Source organism: Lepisosteus platostomus, unplaced genomic scaffold, assembly GCF_059453375.1.
Source record: "Lepisosteus platostomus isolate fLepPlt1 unplaced genomic scaffold, fLepPlt1.hap1 Scaffold_95_H1, whole genome shotgun sequence".
Taxonomy (NCBI): domain Eukaryota; kingdom Metazoa; phylum Chordata; class Actinopteri; order Semionotiformes; family Lepisosteidae; genus Lepisosteus; species Lepisosteus platostomus.
This window is the reverse complement of record NW_028291707.1, coordinates 182,069-208,693: the sequence shown is the minus strand read 5'-3', so window position 1 is coordinate 208,693 and position 26,625 is coordinate 182,069. Positions and strand designations below refer to the sequence as shown.

The window sequence follows — 26,625 nt, the reverse complement described above, 5'->3', positions numbered from 1 at the left end:
GTTATCTGAAGAACTCATTTCCATGGCAGCGGGGCCAAGCGATTTAGCGTTTTTATAGTACCAGGAAAGGAGAAGCAGCACTTCGCCTTTGCCGCGCAGGCATAAGGAGACGTGCGGCAGACGCCATAGTCGGCAGGATTCAAACCTGCGCGGGGAGTCCCCAACGGATTTCGAGTCCATCGCCTTAACCACTCGGCCACGACTACAGCGAGTTCGCCATCGCCGCATTCCTCCTTTAATCTAACACGGAGTGCGACGTGGCTGCGGAAACCTTTTCAAAGTCGCTCTCCGTTAAAAAAAAATAAATACCTTTGACAAAATACGTGCCGGCAGACAGACACGCCTCAGAGGGTTTAAGGCTGGCTTCACGTTCAAATGATAAAGTCTCCCCGTCCGGATGTCAAAATGCAGTTTTGGCAGACAAAAAAAACAGCAACAAACCACAAATGTGGATAAGGATTTTACAAGCTGCACCACACTGCACTTTCAAAAGCATTTACATTCCTGTTAGACACAGGAATTGCCTTTGATTTGCCTGCTTACAAACGCCATGGAAAACGAAACAAAACTAAAGCCCTCAGCTCTTGCACTTGATTATAATGCCATTACGTGTCGAAGCAGGAATTTACGTCATCCTACTACTGCAACACGGGGAATAGAGGGAAATTAGCACACGCTACGAATCGTCTCAATCACTCCCTAGAGTCGTAAGGCGCATTGAAGGGTGCACCCCCATCATTAATCGTTGTGCCTCTGTGAAAGGAAAGCTCTTGAGCAGTCTTTGAAACAGCTCGGATGAAACACTTGATTGCTTCCATGTGCATCTGGAGTCCATTTCTTATTTTCACTTCACGCCGCCCAAAGCATTTCTAAAACAGGAGATTCGCATTTGGGAATGCGCCCTGCCCTACAAATAAAACAGGTCTACGGGTCTGAAACCTGCTCCACGGAAAACAGCTCTGTTGCGCATTTGATCAAAGGGAGAGTCGCTGTTCTTACTTTTTGATGACATAACACCCAAAGGGGCTTCTTTGGAGCTGTATTCCTACCAGCATCCTAAAGTTTCTTGGCGGTATCCTTTACAGTCCTCTGTTCGGTCGACAAGGACAGAAGGGGGCAGCTTTCCTCACACATACAGTGCAATGTACTGTACTGTTCCCGTTCATTGAATTCGCAGTTCTGCATCAGACCTCTATCTCGTTACATTAGCTTGGATTTAAGCCACGAAGCAGGCTTCTACTGTATAAACGTCTAGAGGAATCACAAACTATTTGAGAGGCCATCATCCCAGGGGGAACTGACAAAGTCTATCCCTAAACACCTAGTGCAGTCTCTCGAGAGACTGTCAAAAATCGCTTTCTCCGTTTGCGTTGCAAGTAAGTGAAAACGCGGTATCAACCCAGAGCCACTTGGCAGCACGGGCATGTAAATACTGTTACTGTCACTGCTCGATACCGACGTTAGCCTACTATACCATGTTCAGCCACCGCTAGAAAATGTACGGCTCTAGTACCGGAGCAAAGAACAGGAGGGCCAACACCGAACGGGCACAAGTGTCAGACAAGGAGAGCGACAAGGATGGGACTCGACCCCATGTGTGCAGAGCACAATGGATTAGCAGTCCATCGCCTTAACCACTCGGCCACCTCGTCAACAAAACTGGGCTGTCCTGACATGGGTTGGCGCACTCCAGTTGATCTTTTTCTTTTTTTTCCCTCATACTCGAGGGTCATTTTCCTGTTCCACATGCGATTTCAACATTTTCCTTGGGAGATGTCAAGCCAGCAAGCCACTACTGTGGTTCAGTGGCCAGTGTGGAGTTCAGTGGCCCTGTTGTACACAGAAAGCACATTTTGCTCCTTGGACATGAAAAGTTCCAGATAAAAGCCATTTGTCATCCTTTCTCTTGGTGTCGATGTTGCTATTGTATGTAAAGGTGGCAACTTGCTCAGCGAGCAGGCGGAGCACACACCGAATGCAGATGTGTCTGAGTGGTGTGTCCAAGTGGCTGCAAAAAGACAGCACTCCCAGGGCGCTGTGGCTTAGTTGGTTAAAGTGCCTGTTTAGTAAACAAGAGATCCTGGGTCTGAATCCCAGTGGTGCCTTTTTTTGTTCTGTGTTCTCGAACAGAACTGGTCATTATGGACAACCGCATACGTCTAGACTTAATTAAATGCAAGTATTAATTTCCTGTCTTGAACGACTTGTTTTTCTTAAAATGGATGCAACTTGCAAAATATGAAATACAAACCTCGCTAATCAGCGCTCGCAGCTGGCAAAAAAAAAAGAAGTCAGCAATGTTTTTTTCTTTAACCTTAAGCCTGCTAATGGAGAAGAACCTAGTCGCCATATCACATACATCCATTTCAACGATAAGAAGGTAACAACTATCCTCACTCCAGTGTAAATCTCACGTTGAGGGCATATTTTTTTCCACTTTACCATGAGTCGGGCACAGCTGCACAGAGGCGAGAGCAGAGCAATGAGGTCACGGGGACAGGGGAGTCACACGCTGGCGGTTTGAACACGCGGAAGATCACTGAGCGCCATCATTCCACACTCCAGACTCTGAATCCTGCCATCCGCGTTAAGATCTCGGCGGAACCTGAGGCGCAGTTCTTTCTTAAAACGTAATCTGGTGAGCATTTCTAGAATCGTACTTGTATAGATGCAGCCTTTAATGTGTTGCTAGGTTAAAATTTATGACTTCTTGAACTTCAGTAGGCAACTGCCCTCTTGATTTCGGATTTAATTTCTTTATTACAGGGGCGCTTTTATGATGACAGAGTCATGTTCAGGTACTTTGCTTGATGGAGGAAGCTCATTTCGGACTCTGTGATCTGCTCACCTGGAAAGGTCTGCTGTACTACTACAAGAGAGAAGTAGAGTCTGGAGGAAGGGACAATATGATGAAGGGACAATATTATGATGCTTTGGAAGGTAATGTTTTTTTTTCTTTGAAATCGAAATGAATCAGAATATCAGTGCAAAAGACAAACTCTTGGTTTGGTTTAAAGAGATATGATTTTAAAACAGACAAAATGTAGAAAACAGGTGTTTCTCACTTTTGGAAAAGAATGGACCGGGGGTAATATTTTACTAGTTGCAGTGCTAAGCTCACTGGGTTACAGTCCTGCAATGTCACACCAGGGTCAGTGGTGCAATGGATAATGTGTCTGACTATGGACTAGGAGTTTGGAGGTTCGACTCCTGCCTGGCGCTGGTTGTTTTTAAACACATCAGCCTACTCCCTAAGTAGCCTGTGCTACTTACTGCATTGTAAGAGCGATTGTGAGCGGTTTTGTTTTCTCTCTTTGACCAGCCCAGCTGCGCCCCACCCGAAGGCAGGGAAGCACAAAAATTGTATGGAACTCATTCATGCTCCTCTCTATGGAAATCTTTAGTAAAAGGCAAAAGATTTGTACGAGATAAAGAGAAACCAGAGTGCGTGGCTGGACAGCTGCAGGAGCCCAGGCCGCCTTCAAGCCCTCTGCCCTGCCGGTCGTGGTTGGCAATGCACCTGGCCTTACAAACGAGCCAGTGGGGCCCGTTCAGCTCCGGGCTCATCGCCTGCGGCTCTCGGCTTACCTGGCAGGGGAGATACCTTGATCAGCCTGTAGTTGGTGTAGTTGGATTGTTTTCTTGTTTTCTGGAAGCAGTGTTTGTTTTGCAGTTTGAGATGGCAACCTTTGGATCCCGCAAGAATGCTGTACGTTTTGAGCTTTTGGATGACCTCTTCATGGATCGTATGCAGTTAGGCAGAAAAGTGTTACAGAAGGAACTTGGCTTTGAACCTCGGCACTTGGATTTCATCTTCGCTCTCCCAGGTCAGAAAGCATTTGAGGTTGTTTTTGCTACCTATTTTCTGTTTGAACAATGTGTGGATGTGTTTGAGGCAAAAAGAGGGAAAGTTCCTGCCCTTGAGAAGATCAACTTGCAGCCTCTGACACAGAGAGAGAGGAAAACGGTGCATGTTGTTATGTTCTCGGAAATGGCAAAGACGGAGGACATTCACACCTGGCTTAAGCAGTACTGCACAGTCCACCATGGAACTGAGGTTAGAGATGTTGACGGTATAAAAACAGGAGCAAGGAAATTCGAGGTTCGCTTGCTACCGGACAATGTAAATGGAGGCTTAAGGCACCTGCCCTCTACAATCCGGCTGGGCGCCTGCAATGGCTATGTTTTTTATGTGGGACAACCAAAGGTGTGTCGGCGCTGTGGTGCTGTGGGACACCTGGCATCGTCCTGCACTGTGAAATGCTGCAAGACCTGTGGCAAACAGGGATATTTAGCCTCTGACTGTTCAATGCTGCCAAAGTGCAATTTATGTGGCTCGGAAGGACACGTTTTTAAGAACTGCCCTCACGCCTACGCCAATAAACTCAAAATGAGAAAGGATGAGGCAGTGCTTGTTTCAGCCAAACCGGCCCGAAAAGCCAAAGCAAACAACAAGTCAAACAAAGAACCCTTGTTGAACAAAGAGTCTCAGCCTCCAGCCAGGATCAGTCCTGCTGTGGCTCCGGGGTCGGTGGAAGAGAAATCCACTACGCTCCCACAACCGCAGACTGCACCAGACAAGCACGAGGGTTTGAAAACCCCAGAGAACAGCGAGGACCCCTCCCCCACTCCTGCTCCTCAGAACGAGGGCCATTGTGGGGCCCCCACCGGTGGAGCGGGTCCAGCGACGATACCCAGGATTCAGCGGAGCTGCTTTTCTCAGACTCTGCAAGTGCTACAGATGCCCTCCTCTCCTCCATCCAGTCCGTCACGGAGGATCTGCAACAGCTGGTGGGTGAGGGGGAAGAGGAGACTGGTGCATCGGCTGCACCCCTTTCCCCTCAGTGCTCCCAGGAGCTGGACTTGAGGAAAAGGAAAAATGACTCTGTTTTCTCCCCGAGCGAGGAGGAAGGAGAGCATGGCGATGGGGACAGCTGGAACCCCTCCACCCCTCCTTCTACCCCCTTCCTTGAAATGGACTCCGTGAACGCTTTTACTGCTGCCACCCTGATGAAGGCTCATTCAGAGGATGGCTGGCAGGAAATTGGTAAGAAGAAAAAGAAAAAGAAGAAGGTAACAGGTGAGACCGAAGAGAAATGTGTTTTGTAAAGACTGGTTCCACTTTCTTATGTAATATGGCTCTAAACATAATTTCTCTTAACACCAGAGGTATCAATGACAGAGTTAAATGCCAGTGTGTCTTTGATTACCTCCAGCAGAGAGAGGGAGATGTGTTGATGTTGCAGGAGTGTGCTTTAGCCTATCAAGAGAGGTATAAAAGCTTTGAAGATAGGTGGGATAAAGGGCCTTCTGTTTGGTCAGGGGACAATAACAACAGAGCCTCTGGCGTGGCCATTCTTTTCAAAGGATGGGCTTTCAAATTGAAAAGTATTCAGAGGGTCATAGATGGCAGGTTGCTGTGTGTGGATGTGGAATGGGGGACCGTTAACCTGCGGCTTATCAATGTGTATTGTCCTACTGACGTGGGAGGAAGGGTGGAGCTACTCAAGGCACTCTCTCCCCTATTGTTAAGTAGCACTGACGTGATAGTGGGAGGGGATTTTAATTGTATCTTAGAGCACACAGACAGGCAGTCTAGCTCTCCGATAAAATTGGATTCCAGCTCACTGGCCCTGCAAAACTTAGTTCAAGACTTTAAACTCTCAGACACATATAGATGTATATATCCCACAACAGCAGGATATACATGGTCAGGGAGGAATAGCAGCTCCAGAATTGACTATTGCTTTGTCTCAGAGAGAGTGAAAGTTGTTGGGGTCACTCTTCAGCCTGTCTTCTTCTCAGATCATCAGGCTTTAGGGTGTAGAGTGGAACTCAAGGGCGGGACTGTCTTTGGCCCAGGCCTCTGGAAACTCAACACAAAGCTGCTAGAGAACGAGGGGGTAGTATCCCGCTACAAGGAGAAACTATCACAGTGGCTGTCCTTGCAGTGTCTGTACGGGTCAGTAGGAGAGTGGTGGGAGGAGGTGAAGATGAGGACAAAGGTCTTTTTCATGGCTGAGGGAAGGAAGGCTGCTGCCAGACGGAGAGGAGTGCTAACCAGGAAACAGAGGCAGCTGCAGCGTCTCTACACGATGCTGCACAGTGGCTTCGATGTGCTCGAGGATATCACCCTTTTAAAAAAGGACATCCGGAGCATAGCCGAAGAAAGTAGTCGAGGAGTGCTGTTAAGAAGCAGAGTGCAGTTCTTGGAAGAAAATGAGAAGTGTACTCGCCTCTTTTTCAGGAAAGTGGTAGGCTCCAAGTCTGTCATGGAAAGTGTTGTTGAGGAGGGACGAGAGAGAACAGAGCCGAGTGCTATCCTCTCCTGCAGCGAGGCCTTCTACTCAAGACTGTACAGCTCTACAGAGGTAAAGGATGAAGAAATTCATTTTTTTACCTCAAAGCTAGAAAACGTTTTGAGTGAAGAAGATAGGGAAGTACTTGAGAGGGATTTGACAGTAGAAGAGCTGAGACAGGCTATGGAGAGCTTACAGAAGGGGAAAACTTCGGGTGCTGACGGGCTGCCTAAAGAATTTTATTGCACCTTTTGGGATCTGCTTCAGGATCCGCTACTGCTCCTATTCGAGGAAAGCTATAAGACAGAATTGCTGCCTGACTCCTTAAGAGAAGGCACTATCTCTCTCTTGTTTAAGAAAGGAGCAAAGAATGACATAAAGAACTGGAGACCCCTCAGCCTGTTAGGCGTGGACGCTAAGATCCTGCGCCTACAAAATGTAGTGGCCTCACTGGTAGGGAAAGAACGGACTTGTGGGATAGCAGGACGCCTGATGAGCTACAACCTGGCCTTGTTGAGGGATGTCTGTCTGTACTCAGAGGATCGCTCCCTCCCTCTGTGCATTTTAGGTGTAGACCTAGAAAAGGCCTTTGACCACCTAAACCGGCAGTACTTAACATCGGTACTTGAGCACATGAAGTTTGGCCCCATCATGAGAAAGTGGATTAACCTGCTGTACACAGGTAGCAACAGCAGAGTAATGGTTAATGGCAATAGATCACGCCCCTTTGAAGTCTGTTCAGGGGTGAGGCAGGGCTGCCCATTATCCCCCTTGTTATTCGTTTTGGCTATGGAGCCCTTAGCCTGTGCCTTGCGCCAGGATCAGGCCATTAATGGGATACCAGTGCCTGGAAGTGGGGGAGGAGAGGTAAAGACATCTCTATACATGGATGACGTCACCCTGCTCCTCTCTGACAATGCCTCAATTAGCAGAGCTCTGCAGTGCTGTGATCGTTTCTCTTTGGCTTCCTCCGCAAAAATTAACAAATCTAAGAGTGAGATTTTTTATCAGAACTGGAGGGAGCCAATAGAAGGACATGATCTCAGGCTGCAAGAGAAGAGAATTAAGGTCCTGGGGGTGTATTTTGGAGAAGAGATGGGAACAGTAAATTGGCAGAACAAATTGCCAATCTTAAACAAAAAACTGATGCAATGGAAGGACCGAGACCTCACCATGACAGGGAAGGTGCTGGTCATCAAAGCCGAGCTCTTGTCTGTCTTGAATTTTCTGGCTTCTACCTTCCCAATCCCACACCGTGTTGCGGCGGTGCTGAGGAGATTGATGTTTCAATTTCTATGGGGTGGGAAGCAGGAAAGACTCAGAAGGGAAATAATGTACAGGCCACTACCCTCAGGGGGGAAGTCTGTCCCAGATATTGCTACGAAGCTGCTGTGCATTTTCCTGGCCTCTGTGCTGAGAGGCTTTGCAACAGCACCTGCAGCGCGTACCTGGACTTATTTTTCCAGGCTCTGGGTAGGTAGGGAGGTGTTCAGAGTGTGGGGTGTCAGACCCAAGCTGGACGTCCCACTCTCTGACACATGCCCTGCAATTTATGGGACAGTTAAAAGTTTTCTAAGATCTCACCCAATTGGCCATATTCCCCTCCGAGATGTCAGGGTCCAAAAACTGGAAGATTTCGTTGCACCCCAGAATAATAGGCAGACCCCTGTGGGCATTTTAACATCAGCCCAAACAAGGAAGGTGTGGAAACACACATCCTCTAAGTTTCTGTGCAACATTCACAGAGATTTAGCCTGGAGTGTCGTCCACCAGTGCTTACCGGTACGAACTTTCTTGTACCGTAGGGGCCTCACCCCCAGCCCTCGTTGCGTTAGGGTGGGCTGCGGCGAGGAGGAGACTGTGACCCATCTCCTGTGGTCCTGTTTTTTTGCTAAGGCCTTCTGGGCACAGTTTGAAGATTGGTTGCAGGCTCTCTCGCCCCAATTTACCCTGACCGCTGCTTTCGTCATATACGGCATCTCTCCTGTCAAACTTCCTCCTGACGTGTTTGACAGGATCTGGGCCGTGGTGAACAGTGGGAAAGACGCCCTGTGGAGAGTGAGGAACATGGGGCTGTTCAAAGGCATCGAGGTCCCAGTCAAGGCAGCAGGTAGCCTGGCCCTGTTCATCACCCGAGAGAACTATTACCTCAGAGATCTGTGGAGAGAAGGGAGGGAGGAAGCAGAAAATCTGTGGGAAATAGAGAGCATAGGTCAATATCTCAAGAGACTGTGAAAAACATTATCATGTTTAAGTAAAGAATGTGATTTGCACCAGAAAAAAATAAATTGTTACTATGTAACTGTTACCGTGTCAAAATGTAATGAGATGTGATCATATATACTGTTTTAAGTATGTATATTAATGTAAAGCTTTCTGATTTGTGATGTCCTGTATTTTATTGTGAAAAGAAAATAAAGTTCTTAAAAATCGAAATCGGTTCACCCAGGGCGAGGCTCGGCCATTGCACTCCGGCTGTGCTGACCCCTGCGAATTCCCCAAATGAGGGAATCTCGACTGCATAATTTCTGGTAGTGGGGGACTGCGTTCGCGCTCTCCCCTGATGTGCTTGGTCCAAAATCAGATACGGGAGGGTTAGGACACCACGAGCTGCGTGGCTGCGGAAGGATCCCGGTTCGACAGGAGTGGACGCCGCTGCTGGTTCTCGCTGGCTTTTAGTTAGGGGTCCGGAGAAGCATCTCAAGCTAGTTCCACTACTCCTTCCGGACGTTCATTCCCTTTTCAAAGTCAGTCGTTTTGCTGTAGTCTGCGTTCTTTAGGCTGATTATCGAGGTTAGCCTTTATTTGGTCATGGGGGGCCTCGGTACTATATGCTGAGTCTAAAGACAGTTTCACACGTTTTCTGATTGCTCGGTTCTGTACCAGTGCAGACATGTCAAAACACTGAAAAACTTTTAGATATCCAGATATTTTTCTTTACTTGCTGCTGAAATTGCACATAAAACCAAACTGTTTCCTAAGTTTAAAAGGTAAGGATTGCAATTACCACCAATGTCTGGCTAAAACTATCCTTTTAATTTGCTTTTGACATGCAATAATTAAGAGAGTTTAGCATTTAGAAAGTGTATTATCACAATCTCCAAACTTGACCATCAATTTGTTATGTACTGTATATGGAATAGAAAAAACTGCAAAATTGGTAAAAATTCGTAATCGAGGAAACAACAAACCAACACATTTCCTACATTTCAAATGCATCCTAGAGCACAGTAAAGGCATTAGAAAAAATCCAGGTGTTGTCCAACACTAACCCTAACCCTAGTTCGGGCCCTTACGAACCACACCTCCACAACCTTGCCTACAAATACAGTGCCCAAAATGTAACCCAGATGACTCCAAATCAGCCAGAAACATTCAAAGTTGCACATTTAAAGTATTTTAATGTGTCACCTGTGAAAAACTTTCAGATATCCAGATCTTTTTCTTTACTTGCTGCTGAAATTGGAAATAAAACCAAACTGTTTCCTAGGTTTAAAAGGTAAGGATTGCAATTACCACCACCGTCTGGCTAAAACTATCCTTTTAATTTGCTTTTGACATGCAATTATTAAGAGAGTTTAGCATTTAGAAAGTGTATTATCACAATCTCCAAACTTGACCATCATTTTGATATGTACAGTATATGGAGTAGAAAAAACTGTAAAATTGGTAAAAATTCGTAATCGAGGAAACAACAAACCAACACTTTTCCTGCATTTCAAATGCATCTTAGAGCACAGTAAAGGCATTAGAAAAAATCCAGGTTGTTTTCCAACCCTAACCCTAACCCTAGTTTGGGCCCTTACAAACCACACCTCCACAACCTTGCCTACAAATACAGTGCCCAAAATGTAACCCAGATGACTCCAAATCAGCCAGAAACATTCAAAGTTGCACATTTAAAGTATTTTAATGTGTCACCTGTGAAAAACGTTCAGATATCCAGATCTTTTTCTTTACTTGCTGCTGAAATTGCACATAAAACCAAACTGTTTCCTAAGTTTAAAAGGTAAGGATTCCAATTACCACCAATGTCTGGCTAAAACTATCCTTTTAATTTGCTTTTGACATGCAATAATTAAGAGAGTTTAGCATTTAGAAAGTGTATTATCACAATCTCCAATCTTGACCATCATTTTGATATGTACAGTATATGGAGTAGAAAAAACTGCAAAATTGGTAAAAATTCGTAATCAAGGAAACAACAAACCAACACTTTTCCTGCATTTCAAATGCATCCTAGAGCACAGTAAAGGCATTTAAAAAAATCCAGGTGTTGTCCAACACTAACCCTAACCCTAGTTCGGGCCCTTATGAACCACACCTCCACAACCTTGCCTACAAATACAGTGCCCAAAATGTAACCCAGATGACTCCAAATCAACCAGAAACATTCAAAGTTGCACATTTAAAGTATTTTAATGTGTCACCTGTGAAAAACTTTCAGATATCCAGATCTTTTTCTTTACTTGCTGCTGAAATTGCAAATAAAACCAAACTGTTTCCTAGGTTAAAAAGGTAAGGATTGCAATTACCACCAATGTCTGGCTAAAACTATCCTTTTAATTTGCTTTTGACATGCAATAATTAAGAGAGTTTAGCATTTAGAAAGTGTATTATCACAATCTCCAATCTTGACCATCATTTTGATATGTACAGTATATGGAGTAGAAAAAACTGCAATATTGGTAAAAATTCGTAATCAAGGAAACAACAAACCAACACTTTTCCTGCATTTCAAATGCATCCTAGAGCACAGTAAAGGCATTTAAAAAAATCCAGGTTGTTTTCCAACCCTAACTCTAACCCTAGTTTGGGCCCTTACAAACCACACCTCCACAGCCACAGTGAAGGTGTGAGCCTGGCCGGCACCCGGATGGGAGATTCCCCCCCGGAAAAGCTCCGGTTGCTGCTGCTCCTGCAAGAGATATGACTGGGACCAGCAGGGAGCGCTCACCCTGCGGGCTGTGTGGCTCTCTTAAGCCCCAGCCTCCTGATGGCGACACTCTGCTGCACAAACAGGCGCCATCCTTCGGGGGAGGCGTCAAACCGAGGTCCCGACCCTCCTTGGCCATTAGGAAACCCCAGGGCGTCTCTCAAAAAGAGACGCCGGGGGTGTCCCTCTGGTGTTAGTGCTCCCCTTTACCCATCAGTCGGGGTCTCCTCCTAATCCCCGTCTCACCTGTAACAATCAATGACGAGGCCCCCCTGTCCGTGAGATTTAGTACTCGCGCAAGAGACCGGGGGCAGAGCGCAAACGCGGTCCCCCGCCCCCCACAAATTGTGCGCTCCAGGTTCCCTCTCGGGGCCCTGCAACACAGCGGAAGGGCAGCGAGAAGGAGCCTCTTGCTCTGACGCCGCAAGGCCACAAGAGGGCGGCGTGTTGGACCGGTGCGCTTTACGTGCTGAAATAAACACGCGACAGCCCCGAAATGTTTCCAGAGTGCTGTGCACTGGAGGTTTTTGTCTGGTGAAGACTTGCCTGGTGCTCCTCCGTGCAGATTGTTTGTCCTCCTCCAGTGCGGGACGAGCCAACACAAGGGAGCGCATTCGCCAACATCCAGGCACGCAATGCGATTTGGAAAGCAGCTCCTTTCCAAAGAGTTGCACACGAACGATCCTTCAGTCCCGCTCAGGGGCACGGAGCCCCCGCCACACACAGCTTCAAGTAGCGAGTCAGGCGCCGGAGCTTTCGCTTACGGCCACACCACCCTGAACATGCCTGATCTCGTCTGATCTTGGAAGCTAAGCAGGGTTGGGCCTGGTTAGTACTTGGATGGGAGACTGCCTGGGAATACCAGGTGCTGTAAGCCTTTGCTCTCCTGACCAGCAGGGGTCGCCGTTGGTGCCGTAGGCTTTGGGAGGAAAACCTGCAGGATGGAAAGGTGATCTATAGCCTCATCTCTAAAGATGTTTTGTTGCTGTGGCATGTGTGTGACCCACATTCAAAGAAAAAAAACCCGTCTGTAAAACGAATATCGAAGCTGCCTCTAAATCTGCAAATGAAGATGAGTCGATAAACCACTCGTTTTTCGTATAACTAGACATATATTCATTTGTTACCGATTTCATTCATTGAGCACGGATACAATAGAGGTACAGCCATTCACTGTTTGACATGTCTGCACTGGTACAGAACCGAGCAATCAGAAAACGGGTGAAACTGTCTTTAGACTCAGCATACAGTACCGAGGCCCCCCATGACCAAATAAAGGCTAACCTCGATAATCAGCCTAAAGAACGCAGACTACAGCAAAACGACTGACTTTGAAAAGGGAATGAACGTCCGGAAGGAGTAGTGGAACTAGCTTGAGATGCTTCTCCGGACCCCTAACTAAAAGCCAGCGAGAACCAGCAGCGGCGTCCACTCCTGTCGAACCGGGATCCTTCCGCAGCCACGCAGCTCGTGGTGTCCTAACCCTCCCGTATCTGATTTTGGACCAAGCACATCAGGGGAGAGCGCGAACGCAGTCCCCCACTACCAGAAATTATGCAGTCGAGATTCCCTCATTTGGGGAATTCGCAGGGGTCAGCACAGCCGGAGTGCAATGGCCGAGCCTCGCCCTGGGTGAACCGATTTCGATTTTTAAGAACTTTATTTTCTTTTCACAATAAAATACAGGACATCACAAATCAGAAAGCTTTACATTAATATACATACTTAAAACAGTATATATGATCACATCTCATTACATTTTGACACGGTAACAGTTACATAGTAACAATTTATTTTTTTCTGGTGCAAATCACATTCTTTACTTAAACATGATAATGTTTTTCACAGTCTCTTGAGATATTGACCTATGCTCTCTATTTCCCACAGATTTTCTGCTTCCTCCCTCCCTTCTCTCCACAGATCTCTGAGGTAATAGTTCTCTCGGGTGATGAACAGGGCCAGGCTACCTGCTGCCTTGACTGGGACCTCGATGCCTTTGAACAGCCCCATGTTCCTCACTCTCCACAGGGCGTCTTTCCCACTGTTCACCACGGCCCAGATCCTGTCAAACACGTCAGGAGGAAGTTTGACAGGAGAGATGCCGTATATGACGAAAGCAGCGGTCAGGGTAAATTGGGGCGAGAGAGCCTGCAACCAATCTTCAAACTGTGCCCAGAAGGCCTTAGCAAAAAAACAGGACCACAGGAGATGGGTCACAGTCTCCTCCTCGCCGCAGCCCACCCTAACGCAACGAGGGCTGGGGGTGAGGCCCCTACGGTACAAGAAAGTTCGTACCGGTAAGCACTGGTGGACGACACTCCAGGCTAAATCTCTGTGAATGTTGCACAGAAACTTAGAGGATGTGTGTTTCCACACCTTCCTTGTTTGGGCTGATGTTAAAATGCCCACAGGGGTCTGCCTATTATTCTGGGGTGCAACGAAATCTTCCAGTTTTTGGACCCTGACATCTCGGAGGGGAATATGGCCAATTGGGTGAAATCTTAGAAAACTTTTAACTGTCCCATAAATTGCAGGGCATGTGTCAGAGAGTGGGACGTCCAGCTTGGGTCTGACACCCCACACTCTGAACACCTCCCTACCTACCCAGAGCCTGGAAAAATAAGTCCAGGTACGCGCTGCAGGTGCTGTTGCAAAGCCTCTCAGCACAGAGGCCAGGAAAATGCACAGCAGCTTCGTAGCAATATCTGGGACAGACTTCCCCCCTGAGGGTAGTGGCCTGTACATTATTTCCCTTCTGAGTCTTTCCTGCTTCCCACCCCATAGAAATTGAAACATCAATCTCCTCAGCACCGCCGCAACACGGTGTGGGATTGGGAAGGTAGAAGCCAGAAAATTCAAGACAGACAAGAGCTCGGCTTTGATGACCAGCACCTTCCCTGTCATGGTGAGGTCTCGGTCCTTCCATTGCATCAGTTTTTTGTTTAAGATTGGCAATTTGTTCTGCCAATTTACTGTTCCCATCTCTTCTCCAAAATACACCCCCAGGACCTTAATTCTCTTCTCTTGCAGCCTGAGATCATGTCCTTCTATTGGCTCCCTCCAGTTCTGATAAAAAATCTCACTCTTAGATTTGTTAATTTTTGCGGAGGAAGCCAAAGAGAAACGATCACAGCACTGCAGAGCTCTGCTAATTGAGGCATTGTCAGAGAGGAGCAGGGTGACGTCATCCATGTATAGAGATGTCTTTACCTCTCCTCCCCCACTTCCAGGCACTGGTATCCCATTAATGGCCTGATCCTGGCGCAAGGCACAGGCTTAAGGGCTCCATAGCCAAAACGAATAACAAGGGGGATAATGGGCAGCCCTGCCTCACCCCTGAACAGACTTCAAAGGGGCGTGATCTATTGCCATTAACCATTACTCTGCTGTTGCTACCTGTGTACAGCAGGTTAATCCACTTTCTCATGATGGGGCCAAACTTCATGTGCTCAAGTACCAATGTTAAGTACTGCCGGTTTAGGCGGTCAAAGGCCTTTTCTAGGTCTACGCCTAAAATGCACAGAGGGAGGGAGCGATCCTCTGAGTACAGACAGACATCCCTCAACAAGGCCAGGTTGTCGCTCATCAGGCGTCCTGCTATCCCACAAGTCTGTTCTTTCCCTACCAGTGAGGCCACTACATTTTGTAGGCGCAGGATCTTAGTGTCCACGCCTAAGAGGCTGAGGGGTCTCCAGTTCTTTATGTCATTCTTTGCTCCTTTCTTAAACAAGAGAGAGATAGTGCCTTCTCTTAAGGAGTCAGGCAGCAATTCTGTCTTATAGCTTTCCTCGAATAGGAGCAGTAGCGGATCCTGAAGCAGATCCCAAAAGGTGCAATAAAATTCTTTAGGGAGCCCGTCAGCACCCGGAGTTTTCCCCTTCTGTAAGCTCTCCATAGCCTGTCTCAGCTCTTCTACTGTCAAATCCCTCTCAAGTACTTCCCTATCTTCTTCACTCAAAACGTTTTCTAGCTTTGAGGTAAAAAAATGAATTTCTTCATCCTTTAACTCTGTAGAGCTGTACAGTCTTGAGTAGAAGGCCTCGGTGCAGGAGAGGATAGCACTCGGCTCTGTTCTCTCTCGTCCCTCCTCATCAACTACACTTTCCATGACAGACTTGGAGCCTACCACTTTCCTGAAAAAGAGGCGAGTACACTTCTCATTTCCTTCCAAGAACTGCACTCTGCTTCTTAACAGCACTCCTCGACTACTTTCTTCGGCTATGCTCCGGATGTCCTTTTTTAAAAGGGTGATATCCTCGAGCACATCGAAGCCACTGTGCAGCATTGTGTAGAGACGCTGCAGCTGCCTCTGTTTCCTGGCTAGCACTCCTCTCCGTCTGGCAGCAGCCTTCCTTCTCTCAGCCATGAAAAAGGCCTTTGTCCTCATCTTCACCTCCTCCCACCACTCTCTTACTGACCCGTACAGACACTGCAAGGACAGCCACTGTGATAGTTTCTCCTTGTAGCGGGATACTACCCCCTCGTTCTCTAGCAGCTTTGTGTTGAGTTTCCAGAGGCCTGGGCCAAAGACAGTCCCGCCCTGGAGTTCCACTCTACACCCTAAAGCCTGATGATCTGAGAAGAAGACAGGCTGAAGAGTGACCCCAACAACTTTCACTCTCTCTGAGACAAAGCAATAGTCAATTCTGGAGCTGCTATTCCTCCCTGACCATGTATATCCTGCTGTTGCGGGATATATACATCTATATGTGTCTGAGAGTTTGAACTAAGTTTTGCAGGGCCAGTGAGCTGGAATCCAATTTTATCGGAGAGCTAGACTGCCTGTCTGTGTGCTCTAAGATACAATTAAAATCCCCTCCCACTATCACGTCTGTGCTACTTAACAATAGGGGAGAGAGTGCCTTGAGTAGCTCCACCCTTCCTCCCACGTCAGTAGGACAATACACATTGATTAGCCGCAGGTTAACGGTCCCCCATTCCACATCCACACACAGCAACCTGCCATCTATGACCCTCTGAATACTTTTCAATTTGAAAGCCCATCCTTTGAAAAGAATGGCCACGCCAGAGGCTCTGTTGTTATTGTCCCCTGACCAAACAGAAGGCCCTTTATCCCACCTATCTTCAAAGCTTTTATACCTCTCTTGATAGGCTAAAGCACACTCCTGCAACATCAACACATCTCCCTCTCTCTGCTGGAGGTAATCAAAGACACACTGGCATTTAACTCTGTCATTGATACCTCTGGTGTTAAGAGAAATTATGTTTAGAGCCATATTACATAAGAAAGTGGAACCAGTCTTTACAAAACACATTTCTCTTCGGTCTCACCTGTTACCTTCTTCTTTTTCTTTTTCTTCTTACCAATTTCCTGCCAGCCATCCTCTGAATGAGCCTTCATCAGGGTGGCAGCAGTAAAAGCGTTCACGGAGTCCATTTCAAGGAAGGGGGTAGAAGGAGGGGTGGAGGGGTTCCAGCTGTCCCCATCACCATGCTCTCCTTCCTCCTCGCTCGGGGAGAAAACAGAGTCATTTTTCCTTTTCCTCAAGTCCAGCTCCTGGGAGCACTGAGGGGAAAGGGGTGCAGCCGATGCACCAGTCTCCTCTTCCCCCTCACCCACCAGCTGTTGCAGATCCTCCGTGACGGACTGGATGGAGGAGAGAAGGGCATCTGTAGCACTTGCAGAGTCTGAGAAAAGCAGCTCCGCTGAATCCTGGGTATCGTCGCTGGACCCGCTCCACCGGTGGGGGCCCCACACTGGCCCTCGTTCTGAGGAGCAGGAGTGGGGGAGGGGTCCTCGCTGTTCTCTGGGGTTTTCAAACCCTCGTGCTTGTCTGGTGCAGTCTGCGGTTGTGGGAGCGTAGTGGATTTCTCTTCCACCGACCCCGGAGCCACAGCAGGACTGATCCTGGCTGGAGGCTGAGACTCTTTGTCCAACAAGGGTTCTTTGTTTGACTTGTTGTTTGCTTTGGCTTTTCGGGCCGGTTTGGCTGAAACAAGCACTGCCTCATCCTTTCTCATTTTGAGTTTATTGGCGTAGGCGTGAGGGCAGTTCTTAAAAATGTGTCCTTCCGAGCCACATAAATTGCACTTTGGCAGCATTGAACAGTCAGAGGCTAAATGTCCCTGTTTGCCACAGGTCTTGCAGCATTTCACAGTGCAGGACGATGCCAGGTGTCCCACAGCACCACAGCGCCGACGCACCTTTGGTTGTCCCACATAAAAAACATAGCCATTGCAGGCGCCAAGCCGGATTGTAGAGGGCAGGTGCCTTAAGCCTCCATTTACATTGTCCGGTAGCAAGCGAACCTCAAATTTTCTTGCTCCTGTTTTTATACCGTCAACATCTCTAACCTCAGTTCCATGGTGGACGGTGCAGTACTGCTTAAGCCAGGTGTGAATGTCCTCCGTCTTTGCCATTTCCGAGAACATAACAACATGCACCGTTTTCCTCTCTCTCTGTGTCAGAGGCTGCAAGTTGATCTTCTCAAGGGCAGGAACTTTCCCTCTTTTTGCCTCAAACACATCCACACATTGTTCAAACAGAGAATAGGTAGCAAAAACAACCTCAAATGCTTTCTGACCTGGGAGAGCGAAGATGAAATCCAAGTGCCGAGGTTCAAAGCCACGTTCCTTCTGTAACACTTTTCTGCTGAACTGCATACGATCCATGAAGAGGTCATCCAAAAGCTCAAAACGTACAGCATTCTTGCGGGATCCAAAGGTTGCCATCTCAAACTGCAAAACAAACACTGCTTCCAGAAAACAAGAAAACAATCCAACTACTCCAACTACAGGCTGATCAAGGTATCTCCCCTGCCAGGTAAGCCGAGAGCTGCAGGCGATGAGCCCGGAGCTGAACGGGCCGCACTGGCTCGTTTGTAAGGCCAGGTGCATTGCCAACCACGACCGGCAGGGCAGAGGACTTGAAGGCGGCCTGGGCTCCTGCAGCTGTCCAGCCACGCACTCTGGTTTCTCTTCATCTCGTACAAATCTTTTGCCTTTTACTAAAGATTTCCATGGAGAGGAGCATGAATGAGTTCCATACAATTTTTGTGCTTCCCTGCCTTCGGGTGGGGCGCAGCTGGGCTGGTCAAAGAGAGAAAACAAAACCGCTCACAATCGCTCTTACAATGCAGTAAGTAGCACAGGCTACTTAAACACATGAATGCAAAACAGCATTTTTCAGCTGATTTAAAATGTACCTAAAGGAGAAGCATTATTGAAGACCATCAATTACCAAGAGCTTTTGTCAAAGGTTTTGGTGGTCATTTTGAATGACCACAGAGCGCTGTGACCTCGTTTTTACATCTCATCCAAAAGACAGCGCCCTTTTACAACACAGCATCTCGGTCACTATACTGGGGCATTGGGACCCGCACAGACCTCAGGGTGAGCGCCCCCCCGCCGGCACCATTAACACCGCTTCCAGCTGGAAGCTTTGTTTTTCCCTGTAGCTCACCCTTATCCGGGTACTGACCTGGCTCACACCTGCTTAGCTTCAGTGGGTTTTCAGTTGCGAGTTGCAAGGGGATGCAAGTGATGGAGCCGCTCGCTGCAAAAGCCACTGCACTGGCCAGGAATCGAACCCGAGCCTCCCACGTGGCAGGCGAGAATTCTACCACTGAACCACCAATGCTCAGTGCCTAGGCCTTCAAAAAAGACGCTTTTTTGGTGCACTGTGCAAAACGCATCGACATCTGCTTCCAGCTGCAAAATGCCATTCGCGGACGCTGAAGAACTTATTTCCAAGGCAGCGGGTACAAGCGATTGGGCGTTTTAAAACCACCAGGAACAGCAAAGAGGCGCGCTTCTTTGATTGTGCCGAAACACACCGACTGGAGGCGGACAACGTAGTCGGCAGGATTGGAACCTGCGCGAGGAGACCCCAATGGATTTCTAGTCCATCGCCTTAACCACTCGGCCACGACTACAGCAAGCCCCACCGCCGCTGCGTTCTTGCTACAATCTTACCTGGATCGCGAGGCGCCAGCGGAAGCCTATTTCAAAGTCGTTCTCCGTTTCAAAAAAACATTTCCAAAATACAAGCCTTGCAGACAGACACGCCTCAGAGGACTTAAGGGTGGCTTCATGTCGGAATGATAAAGTCTCCCCGTCCGGACATGAAAATGCCACTTTGTTACACACAAAAAAAGAATCAACAACAGAGAAATGCCCACAAGCATTTGAAAAGCCGCACCACGTCGCACTTGAAATAGCTCTTATATTAGTAGTAGACGCAGGAATCGCCTTTTTATTTACGCTCTTACCAACGCGATGGAAAGCAAAACAAAGCAAAGCAGAGCAAAACAAAACAAAACAAACAAACGAAAACCCTCACGTCCTGCACTTGCATATAACGCCGTTACGTGTCCAAGCGGTATTGTACGTCATCCTAGCACTGCACCCCGAGGCGTACGGCATATGGGAACGAACACACGCCACGAATCGTCTCGAATCACTCCCTACAGCTGTAAGGCGCCTTGAAGCGTGCACCCCCAACATTCTTCTTTGCTCATCTGTGAAAGGTAAACTCTTGAGCAAACTCTGAACCAGCTCTAAGGAAACTAATCCGATTAGACGTTACTTTGACTCATCTTCTTACGCTCAGTGCCGGATTGCTCAAACTCCAGCTAGGGTTAGGGTTAGCATTCCCACGCTACTTAGACACTTTGTTTACGCTCAGTGCTGGATTTTGGGAACTTCAGGACGAGTGGGAATTTTCTCCTATCTGTCCATTCTGTTTTGTTTTGGAGACTCTTGGCTGCCTATGTTGTTCAGTGCAGCGTGAAGGAAACATTTTCCAAAACTGTGTCAGCTCAAAAGTTGTAAGAAAACCTCTCCAGCTGCTTTAACTCTCTTCATTTTTGTCATTTAATGTGACACTCGATGTATAACTGGAGCCTCACATATGCAAATGGTGAGGCTCCAGTTCGACACCCAGTTCGACACCACTTTACAGTATATGACAAAAGCATGGCAGACTGTGCCGGACCAGCTGGTAACTTCCGCTTATTTTGACCATATTAATCATTGGAAATCTTCCCACTTGCATTTGTGACACCTGATTTTGGCTCCACCTAAGACACTCTTAAATCTTCAAACACTTTTCTCTTCTCCCGCAACACACTTGTCTGTCGGCACTATGTGGCAGCGTTGCATGACAACCCATCTCACCACGGAAAGGAACCTAACAGCTTTGGTAAGAGACTAGAATCACCTGAAGAACTGCTTTCCATGGAAGCAGGACCAAGCGATGTAGCATTTTTATAGTACCAGGAAAGGAGAAGCGGCACTTCGCCTTTGCCGCACAGGCACAAGGTGACGTGCGGCAGACGCCGTAGTCGGCAGGATTCGAACCTGAGCGGGGAGTCCCCAATGGATTTCAAGTCCATTGCCTTAACTATTCGGCCACGACTACAGCGAGCTCGCCGCCGCCCCATTCCTCCTATAATCTAACACGGAGTGCGAGGTGGCTGCGGAAACTTTTTTAAAGTCGCTCTCTGTTAAAAAAAAAATAACTTTCACAAGATACATGCCGGCAGACAGACACGCCTCATAGGGTTTAAGGCTGGCTTCACGTTCAAATGATAAAGTCTCCCCGTCCGGATGTCAAAATGCAACTTTGGCAGACAGAAAAAACATCAACAAACCACAAATGTGGACAAGGATTTTACAAGCTGCACCACACTGCACTTTCAAAAGCATTTACATTCGTGTTAGATGCAGGAATTGTCTTTGTTTTGCGCGCTTACGAACGCCATAGAAAACGAAACAAAACAAAAGCCCTCAGCTCCTGCACTTGATTATAATGCCGTTACGTGTCGAAGCAGGAATTTACGTCATCTTACCACTGTAACATGGGGAATAGAGGGAAATGAACACACGCTACGAATCGTCTCAATCACTCCCTAGAGTCGTAAGGCACATTGAAGGGTGCACCCCCATCATTAATCGTTGGGCCTCTGTAAAAGGAAAGCTCTTGAGCAGTCTTTGAAACAGCTCGGATGAAACACTTGATTGCTTCCATGTGCATCTGGAGCCCACTTCTTATTTTCACTTCACGCCGCCCAAAGCATTTCTAAAACAGGAGATTCGCGTTTGGGAATGCGCCCTGCCCTACAAATAAAACAGGTCTACGGGTCTGAAACCTGCTCCACGGAAAACAGTTCTGTTGCGCTTTTGATCCAAGGGAGATTCTCTGTTCTTACTTTTTGATGACATAACACCCAAAGGGGCTTCTTTGGAGCTGGATTCCAACCAGCATCCTAAAGTTTCTTGGCGGTATCCTTTACAGTCCTCTGTTCGGTCGACAAGGAACAGAAGGGGGCAGCTTTCCTCACACATACAGTGCAATGTACTGTAGTGTTCCCCTTCATTGAATTCGCAGTTCTGCATCAGACCTCAAACTCGTTTCCTTAGCTTGGATTTAAGCCACGAAGCAGGCTTCTACTGTATAAACGTCTAGGGGCACAAACTATTTGAGAGGCCATCATCCAATTGGGAACTGACAAAGTCTATCACCTAAACATCTAGCGAAGTCTCTCGAGAGACTGTCAAAAATCGCTTTCTCCGTTTGTGCTGCAAGTAAGTGAAAACGCGGTCTCAACCCAAAGCCACTTGGCAGCAGCGGCACGTAAATACTGTTACTGCCACTGCTCGATACCAACGTTAGCCTACTATACCATGTTCAGCCACCGCTAGAAAATGTAAGGCTCTAGTACTGGAGCAAACAAAAGGAGGGCCAACGTCGAACAGGCACACGTGTCAGACATAGAGAGCGACGAGGAATTGATTCAAACCCATGCATGTAGAACACAATGAATTAATAGTCCATCGCCTTAACCACTCGGCCACCTTGTCGACGAAACTGGGCTGTCCAGACATGGGTTGGCGCGCTCCAGATGATCTTTTTATTTTTTTTCCCTCGTACTCGAGGGTCCTTTTCCTGTTCCACATGCGATTTCAACATTTTCCTTGGGAGATGTCAAGCCAGCAAGCCACTGCTGTGGTTCAGTGGCCAGTGTGGAGTTCAGTGGCCCTGTTGTACACAGAAAGCACATTGAGCTCCTTGGACATGAAAAGTTCCAGATAAAAGCCATTTGTCATCCTTTCTCTTGGTGTCGATGTTGCTATTGTATAAAGGTGGCAACTTGCTCAGCGAGCAGGCGGAGCACACACCGAATGCAGATGTGTCTGAGTGGTGTGTCCAAGTGGCTGCAAAAGGACAACTATCCCGGGGCGCCGTGGCTTAGTTGGTTAAAGTGCTTGTCTCTTAAACAGGAGATCCTGAGTCCGAATCCCAGTGGTGCCTTCTTTGTTCTGTCTTCTTGAACAGAACTGGTCCTTACAGACAACCGCCTACGGCTAGACTTAATTAAATGCAAGTATTCATTTCCTGTCTTTAACGCGACTTGTTTTTCTTAAAATGGATGCAACTTGCAAAACATGAAATACAAACATTGCTAATCAGCACTAGCGGCTGGCAAAAAAAAAGAAGTCAGCAATGTTTTTTTTCTTTAACCTTAACCCTGCTAATGGAGAAGAGTTAAACGACCAAGTCTATGCAGCTTAAACGGTGCTCATGTCGGGTTCTTAGCTGAAAGGGTGGTAAATCACGCTCACCCCAGTCCTTAATCTTTTAAAAGGATACAAAATTGAACCTAGTCGCCACATCACATACATCCTGTTCAACGATAAAAAGGTGACATCTATCCTCGATCCAGAGTAAATCCCACGTTGAGGGCATATTGTTTTCCACTTTACCATGAGTCGGGCTCAGCTGCACAGAGGCGAGAGCAGAGCAATGAGGTCACGGGGACAGGGGAGTCACACGCTGGCGGTTTAAACACGTGGAAGAAAACTGAGGGATCCACAGTATGTGGACCCTCCGTGCGCCATCAGTCCGCACTCCGGACTCTGAGTCCTGCCATCCAAGTTAAGATCTCGGCGGAACCTGAGGCGCAGTTCCTTCTTAAAACGTAATCTGGTGAGCATTTCTAGAATCGTACTTGTATAGATGCAGCCTTTAATGTGTTGCTAGGTTAAAATTGATGACTTCTTGAACTTCAGTAGGCAACTGCCCTCTTGATTTCGGATTTAATTTCTTTATTACAGGGGCGCTTTTATGAAGACAGAGTCATGTTCAGGTACTTTGCTTGATGGAGGAAGCATATTTCAGACTCTGTGATCTGCTCACCTGGAAAGGTCTGCTGTACTACTACAAGAGAGAAGTAGAGTCTGGAAGAATGGACAATTTTATGATGCTTTGGAAGATAATGTTTTTTTTTTCTTTGAAATCGAAATGAATCAGAATATCAGTGCAAAAGACAAACTCTTGGTTTGGTTTAAAAAGATATGGTTTTAAAACAGACAAAATGTAGAAAACAGGTGTTTCTCACTTTTGGAAAAGAATGGACCGGGGGTAATATTTTACTAGTTGCAGTGCTGATCTCACTGGGTTACAGTCCTGCAGTGTCATACCAGGGCCAGTGGCCCAATGGATAACGCGTCTGACTACGGATCAGGAGATTGCAGGTTCGACTCCTGCCTGGCTCGGGTCGTTTTTAAATGCATCGGGCTACTCCCTAAGTAGTCTGTGCTACTTACTGCATTGTAATCGTACCCAGTAAGAGATTTCCTTCATGTAAATGAACTGCACCTGACAGCTTTAGAAAAACACCTGGGCTCAATACGGTGCTGAGAGCTCAGCGTTGCTGTTCTAATTAGCACGCACTCCATCGGCTATGAGCCCGAACCTTTCAATTATTCCGATCAGTAAGTCAACACGTAGTCCACATGAACGGTAGAAATATTCTCTTGTCTGTCTCTTGTTTGTATAGAACTGAATGTCCCTGACAATGTACTGTTAGTTTTAATTGAAGAACGGCATTTGTGTTCAAATATACCAGACAAGTTTATGTAACTGCTCATGCGACACTCAGTTGTAATTAGTCAAGAAATAAAGTCGAACAACAGCTGCGGGTTTGATTCTGAACGTATCAGATTGCAGCGCCTTTTACTTCCATTGACAAATGATAGAGATTCGAAGAGAGATCCTTCAGACCAGCAAGCAAACCCACGGCTATTTCGGTTTTCTATCTAGGCAACGTTGGTGTCTGCAATAGCATACATGAAAGCGTGATGCAATTTCTGTGGCTACATTTGTTGCACGTCATGCACAGTAAGAGTGTTTCTAACACCAAATAAAAAGTCAACAATTAGCGATCACGCCTTCTCCTCAGTTAACCCACTGAAACCCTTGCTGTTAACAGTTCTTTACTGCGTGCTTTAAGAGCACCTACACATCGTGTCGGTTCTTACAGCTTTATTCATTAGGTTTTCAAAGGCATAAGTAGAGCACCAGAGGTGCGAACGCAAAATGTGTGGTTATCTGAAGAATTGCTTTCCATGGCAGCGGGGCCAAGCGATTTAGCGTTTTTATAGTACCAGAAAAGGAGAAGCGGCACTTCGCCTCTGCCGCGCAGGCACAAGGCGACGTGCGGCAGACGCCGGAGTCGGCAGGTTTCGAACCTGCGCGGGGAAGCCCCAACGCATTTCGAGCCCATCGCCTTAACCACTCGAGCACGACAAATGCGAGCTCCCCGCCGCCGCATTCCTCCTATAATCAAACACGGACTGCGAGGTGGCTGCGGAAACCTTTTTAAAGTTGCTCTCCGTTAAAAAAAATACCTTTCACAAGATTCGTGCCGGCAGACAGACACGCCTCAGAGGGTTTAAGGCTGGCTTCACGTTCAAATGATAAAGTCCCCCAGTCCGGATGTCAAAATGCAACTTTGGCAGACAGAAAAAACATCAACAAACCACAAATGTGGACAAGGATTTTACAAGCTGCACCACACTGCACTTTCAAAAGCATTTACATTCGTGTTAGACGCAGGAATTGCCTTTGATTTGCGCGCTTACGAACGCCATGGAAAACGAAACAAAACTAAAGCCCTCAGCTCCTGCACTTGATTATAATCCCGTTACGTGTCGAAGCAGGAATTTAAGTCATCCTACCACTGCAACACGGGGAATAGAGGGAAATGAGCACAAGCTACGAATTGTCTCTAATCAGTCCCTACAGTTGTAAGACGCCTGGAAGCGTGCACCCCCATCATTAATCTTTGCGCATCTGTGCAAGGTAAACTCTGGAGCAGTCTCTGAAACGGCTCAAAGGAAACACGTGATTGATTCCATGTGCATCTGGGGTTCATTTCTTATTTACATTTAATTCAAGGGAAAGGCTTGGGTCAGTTTCAGACGGCCTCCAACAGCGAGATTCAAGCGCCCCATCTTCAGCCCAATCTGCGCCGCCAGAATGCCAACGGCTCCTCTGGTCTCCGGGGTGCGGTTGTGACCCCGTAACCTAAAGTGTTGGTTGCAGACAAATGGAGACTAACAGGTGATGTCCTAGGACATGACTACATTGTGACACTCGGTGGGGATGGTGACCATTGCTTGGAAAAGAGTGCGAGGCCCCTTTAGAAAAACATTTTGTTAACAGGCATTCTGCCTCAGCCTAAACACCTATAGCTTGCAAAGCGCATGCTATTAGACAGGCACCTCTGCAAGACCTTAAGAGTCTCTTAAACTAGTGATAGTAAGGTGTTCCCAATGGGCGATGTTCGGCTTTCAAATCATCTCTCCGTGGAAGCGCCGAGATGCAGCTGTTTAAGGCTTAGAAGCAGCTGACTGTTTTACTACCTAGCTGATCACTGTCAGTAAGGGAGCTTAGAGGTGAAAAGCCTGTCTGAGAGACAATTCGCCGTCGATCAGTTCAATATGTTCCGTACCAGCTCGGCGCATCTGAGATCATCTTGGTAGCCGTGTAGCTCATATGAGTGAAAGCGTGTGTGTCAGGACTCTTACTTGGCCATCCCAACATACGGAATTTCTACTGTTTCAGCCACTCTGTTGTTGATGTACTCCTTTGTTTTTGTCATGCTGCATGACCCAGCGTCTTTCGAGTTTTAGATCACAGGCAGACACCCTGACATTCTGCTGTAGAATTTCCTGATACATCTTGGAATTCATCGGTCCCTCGATGATTGCAAGCCGTACAGCCTCCGCCATGCTTCCCAGGTGGGATGAGGTTTTGGAGTTGGTATGCGGTGTTTTGTTATCTCCAAACATAACGCTGTGCACATTTACCAACAAGTTCAACTTTTGTCACGTCTGTCCACAGAACATTGTTCCAGGAGTTGTGGAACATCCATGTGGTCTTTAGCAAACTTGAGAGGGGCAGTGGTGGTTTTTTTTGGGGGGAGAGCAGTGGTTTCCTCCGTGGTGACCTCGCATGATCACCACTCCTGTTCAGATTTCTTCTTATGGTGGACTCATGAACACAGACGTAAGACAAAGTCAACCACCTGTTCGCTAGATCCCATCCCCACTCAGCTAGTCAAAGATTCCCTCGAAGGACTG

The 26,625-nt window shown here is 47.3% G+C and overlaps 10 non-coding genes across 10 annotated transcripts; 5 read left to right on the top strand and 5 right to left on the bottom strand.

Annotated features, from left to right (window-relative positions):
• Window positions 1-124: 124 nt before the first annotated feature.
• On the bottom strand, window positions 125-206 carry trnas-cga (transfer RNA serine (anticodon CGA)). Its single transcript has one exon. It is a non-coding gene; the product is annotated as a tRNA-Ser (tRNA).
• Window positions 207-1,570: 1,364 nt separating this feature from the next.
• trnas-gcu (transfer RNA serine (anticodon GCU)) lies at window positions 1,571-1,652 on the bottom strand. Its single transcript has one exon. It is a non-coding gene; the product is annotated as a tRNA-Ser (tRNA).
• Window positions 1,653-3,331: 1,679 nt separating this feature from the next.
• Window positions 3,332-3,448, bottom strand: LOC148630607 (U5 spliceosomal RNA). The gene has a single exon (XR_015935140.1). It is a non-coding gene; the product is annotated as a U5 spliceosomal RNA (small nuclear RNA).
• Window positions 3,449-8,692: 5,244 nt separating this feature from the next.
• On the top strand, window positions 8,693-8,862 carry LOC148630606 (U1 spliceosomal RNA). Its single transcript, XR_015935133.1, has one exon. It is a non-coding gene; the product is annotated as a U1 spliceosomal RNA (small nuclear RNA).
• Window positions 8,863-11,993: 3,131 nt separating this feature from the next.
• Window positions 11,994-12,112, top strand: LOC148630605 (5S ribosomal RNA). Its single transcript, XR_015935136.1, has one exon. It is a non-coding gene; the product is annotated as a 5S ribosomal RNA (ribosomal RNA).
• Window positions 12,113-12,749: 637 nt separating this feature from the next.
• LOC148630604 (U1 spliceosomal RNA) lies at window positions 12,750-12,919 on the bottom strand. Its single transcript, XR_015935153.1, has one exon. It is a non-coding gene; the product is annotated as a U1 spliceosomal RNA (small nuclear RNA).
• A 5,240-nt stretch (window positions 12,920-18,159) lies between these two features.
• LOC148630603 (U5 spliceosomal RNA) lies at window positions 18,160-18,276 on the top strand. The gene has a single exon (XR_015935138.1). It is a non-coding gene; the product is annotated as a U5 spliceosomal RNA (small nuclear RNA).
• A 2,259-nt stretch (window positions 18,277-20,535) lies between these two features.
• On the bottom strand, window positions 20,536-20,617 carry trnas-uga (transfer RNA serine (anticodon UGA)). The gene has a single exon. It is a non-coding gene; the product is annotated as a tRNA-Ser (tRNA).
• Window positions 20,618-22,436: 1,819 nt separating this feature from the next.
• trnak-cuu (transfer RNA lysine (anticodon CUU)) lies at window positions 22,437-22,510 on the top strand. The gene has a single exon. It is a non-coding gene; the product is annotated as a tRNA-Lys (tRNA).
• Window positions 22,511-23,681: 1,171 nt separating this feature from the next.
• Window positions 23,682-23,754, top strand: trnar-acg (transfer RNA arginine (anticodon ACG)). Its single transcript has one exon. It is a non-coding gene; the product is annotated as a tRNA-Arg (tRNA).
• Window positions 23,755-26,625: the final 2,871 nt, after the last annotated feature.